Raw genomic sequence first — 4,585 nt, 5'->3', positions numbered from 1 at the left:
CCGTCAGGAAGTCGGAGGGGGTGTCTGCAGCGCGTTCACTAGGTATGAACAGGAATGACCTAGCTTCATATTTTACACTCCTGGAGAATACCCTTGTCGAATACAATTTGATCGACAAACCTAGTCGAATTTACAACGTCGATGAGACTGGTCTGCAGTTAAATAATAGACCCACCTCTGTTATTGCTGAAAAGGGATCAAAAAATGTGGCAGCAGTAACATCAGGAGAAAAGGGAGAAACTATAAGTGTAATCGCATGCTGCAATGCCGAAGGTTCGTTTATACCGCCAACTTGCATATTTAAAGGCAAGAATAAAAAATCAGAGTTTGAAGATGGAATGCCTCCCGGGTCCTTGGTTTTTATGTCCGAAAAGTCGGCTTATGTAAACAATGCCTTATTTCTAAGATGGCTCAAAGAGCAGTTCGTGCCAAGGAAGCCACCAGGTGATGTTGTTCTCATCCTCGATGGTCACTCATCGCACTGTAGCAGTGTGGAGACTTTGGCATATGCATCAGAAAATCAGATTGTTTTTATATGTCTACCCAGCCATACGACCCAATTCCTTCAACCCCTAGATAGGGGCGTTTTCAAATCACTAAAATCATTTTATTATGAAGCGTGCAATGCATTTATGCGAAGAAATCCGAATCGACGCATTAACAGGCTAGTGTTTGGGCAACTTTTGGCCTCAGCATAGGAAAAATCAGCGACTGTGAAAAATGCCGTCTCCTCTTTCAAGGCAACAGGAATTGTGCCTTTAGATCTCTCTGCAATTCCAGATTATGCCTATCTTGCCGATAACACACCAGAAAGCAACAACATTGATCTAAGCAGAACAGCAAATGACACTCCAGAAAATATAATTCGTGAAGAAAACGACGCAGTCTTAGAGAATTTGGATGAAACACAGGCACTAGAAATGGCAGAGGAAGAAACCCCAAGCAAAATGTTGGATAAAATTAATCCCGGGCCTGGAACGGAAGCTGTTGCATCTACTAGGAAAAGAGGCAAGCAACTGGCTTCTGTTTTGACCAGCGAGGAACAGATTGCGAATAAGAAAAGGAAATTGGAAGAGAAAATGCAGAAAGAGGCGAAAAAGAATGAGAGAATTAAAACCAAAAGCAATAAACGTCAGAAAATTACTAAGCAAGTAAAGCCTAGAAAAAGGCAATCCAGTTCGTCAGAAACGGAAGAAGAAATTATCTACGAAGATCCGTCGGATTACGAAGAGGATGATGCCCAATGTGTCAGTTGCGCGGAAGCATATTCTGTAACGTCAGAGTCAGAAGACTGGATTCAGTGCTTGCAGTGTAATATGTGGCTACACGAGGGGTGTACGAAATATGAAAATGTTTGTGATATTTGTGGCAAAAAGGTGTACCGCAAAAAGAAGTAATGAGTCTATGTTGTAATATCGCCACACTACTTTATTTCAGTGTTTTTCACCCGAGCCATCTCACCTAACGTGGTGGACCATCTCACCCATATTGTAAGGGAGAGATGGCTCAATCAAGTATTTTCTTTTTCTTGTCATTTTCTAAATAAAGTTTACGTTTTATTTCTGTATATGTTACTAACCTTAAGTTTCATTGTTTGTGATTGCGTTTACGAATATTTTCTCTGTTGTAACGCGAAATAAAAAAGTTACATTTTTTTTTAAAGTGGGCCATCTCTCCTACACCTTACCCTATCTATGAACATATAATTAAATATAAATGAATAAAGTGATGGTTTATTCTTTTTTAATTCGGGTTCGTGAAGAGTCACAGACTACACAAAGTAATCAGCTTGTACCATTCAAAGTTTGTATAACGTTGACTGAATATTACGGTGAAAATGTCGCTATGAAATATATATCTGCGCCACGAATATCCATCAGAAACCGATCCTCATTGTTAACTTAGTATTTTATGTATTAAATTTTAGTGCACGTTGGTAATATAGTTTGATTTGCCCCAGCGGCGGCGTACAATTAGTTATTAATACTCGAGAACTGAAATTATATTTAAACTGAGGCGCCCTAAATTTAGTTAATCGGCGAAGAAGAAGCCAAAATGCAGAGCCTTTAGCTATATGGAGGTACAATTGAAATCAATAATATGAGCAGCATTATTAATATTGCATCCATGTACGGGATTTGTATGAGGTATCTCAATCAGTTTATTGCCTATTACGTAACTAATATACAAAGTTAGGCTTAATATATACTGCAAATTTCAATAAAGGTGGCAAACCAACTGAATTACGCCACATCACAGAATGGCCACCGGTACCTTCAATATCTATTGGATATTTAATTACCTTGCGAAATTTCAAATATGGATGGGTAAATCCACTCTAAACCTGAATATTGTGTAATGCATTCTGTGTTAACAACAGCATTTACAGGTCACCGATACATTCATTTTCCTAAAAATGGCAGCGTATACACTTGATGGGGATGTTTTCAAATTAACAGCACGTAGTGAATATATTCAGTCGTACTTAGTTTTGAAAATACATACCTTTACTCGTTGGTGTTTCAGCATCTGAAAGGAAAACAATTATGTAATGATAAAGTTAGAAATTATAACTAGGAGAACCAAGGTAGGTAAACAATCAACGATAGGTATTAAACGTCGGATTTGTTACAATAGCATTCAAGATCCTATACGTTATGCTTACGTCAGAGGCATTTATAACGTTACGCTATTAAAATCACAAAAACTTTGATAACCACAATTCCAGAAAATATTTTGCTGCAAAAACAGGCATAATTTTAGTATTTTAAGTTTGATGTATGTGGGAAAGATTAATCACGCGGTAGAAGGTTTCGTCTTTGATTAAAGTAAATGCAGGCCGGATGGACGCGCAAAATGATTGATTGCGTTAATTGATGAAATTGAATGAAATCTGAAGATGCTATATTTTATTATCTTTTAAATTTCAGGGGTATTATTGTATAAAACTGTGTAGTGTAATAGAATTTAATCTGTTCATTAACAGAAAAATTGAAAAAATCGTGATTGTGCGTGTGTGTGTGTGTGTTTTATGGGAGTGGAACGCGATAAACGATTTATTAAATGGCGTAGTGAAGAAAGGAAGTCACGTCAGGTTATTCAGCTTTCCTAGTCGTGAATTAACGCGTGAAGATCTAAAATTTCCCGACAGAAAGTAGGCATGACCATTAAGGTTTCAGCACGATTTTGGATAAAAAAATATGTGGTCCGCTTCAATTGAGTTAACTGTTCATCTTCATGTAAAGCTGCTAACATTTTATTCGATGTTTAAATACGATCCTGAAATTAATAAAAATGGATAAAGGGCACCTTAATATTGAACGTTTTCAACCAGCGACTTGTTATAACTTTTCAACAATAAAATTTGCGTAAGAAGCCCTAAATTTTCCACAATCTTAATTAAAAGTTCACTTTATTTCGCCGAAATCTGGTGTTATGTTACTGATATTTCATCTTTCTTAAGTTAGTGAAACTGAAAAATTTTAAGTGACAGCTTTCTTTAGTCATAGGTGACATAATTTTTGTAAGAGGTTATGTTAACTACTTTAAAAATTGAAAACATACTGGATTTAACGTGTATATTGACAGTTAATGTAATAAAAGTAGTATAATAGTCCAAACTTGGATGCCTTAGGGAAGAAGAGGGGAAACCCGGGCACTTCCTGCATGTTTCATATACCAATTCGTTCGTATCGAACGCCTTTTTGATATCAACCCCCTTATACAGTCGAGAGGGGAAGGAATAACTCGCGCATCTTCAATAGATCGCCTCTTTGTTAGCGATCACCGATTAACTTGGAACGCCTTTAATATATCAGCATATTTTTGATTGTGATCCAGTCCGCCATATTGCTTCAATTTCTTTGGTGAAAATATAAAATGGATGGTGTCACTAACACAGAAAAAAAATGGACGTTTCGCCATTCTTGGACGAGGGAGAGTTTAAATAAGGTGCAATAATGCACGCAGTACAAAGAGTGAATTCAAAGGCCAGTAGTTGTCACTCCAAATTCTATGTCTATTAAATAAATTCTCCACTTTTGTTCCTTCTAGCACAGACAACATTGCCGGAGGATTATCATTATAATACCGATTTTTGATTTAGTGAAGAAATGACAGAGATCGAGTCCTCTAAAAAAGTTATGAAAATTAATTACACTCACGTTGAAATTCTTTTGTCATCTAAGTAATTAATAAGAAATCCTTACACGGAAAGTTCTATTTCGGATTTAATGGCGAGGAATATTAAAAGCAAGGCATCCAACTTAAAGTTTGTATTATGAAATTATACTACCGATGAGCTCCCGGTATAAATGGAGCATTTCCAATAATTGTGCATCCCTAAAACGCAGACAATGAAGAAAGGATGAATGATGAACAGAAACGAAATATGGGAGCTAAGAAGTTAAATATGCTTCATTAAATTCGCTTCCTTTGTGATGAGTCTCTCGTCTTAATTAAATTTGCGAGTATAAACAATCGTTGAGGTTTTATTTTTCCGGTAGAAGAAAGAAAAATAAAGAATAGCGTTGTACACGATATCAAAAATAAAACAAAATTCCAATGCTTTTATAAAGATGTTATC

The sequence above is a fragment of the Photinus pyralis genome, unplaced genomic scaffold (assembly GCF_008802855.1).
Source record: "Photinus pyralis isolate 1611_PpyrPB1 unplaced genomic scaffold, Ppyr1.3 Ppyr1.4_LG1, whole genome shotgun sequence".
Lineage (NCBI taxonomy): Eukaryota > Metazoa > Arthropoda > Insecta > Coleoptera > Lampyridae > Photinus > Photinus pyralis.
The sequence above is the reverse complement of the archived record's forward strand: the minus strand, read 5'-3'. Positions refer to the sequence as shown.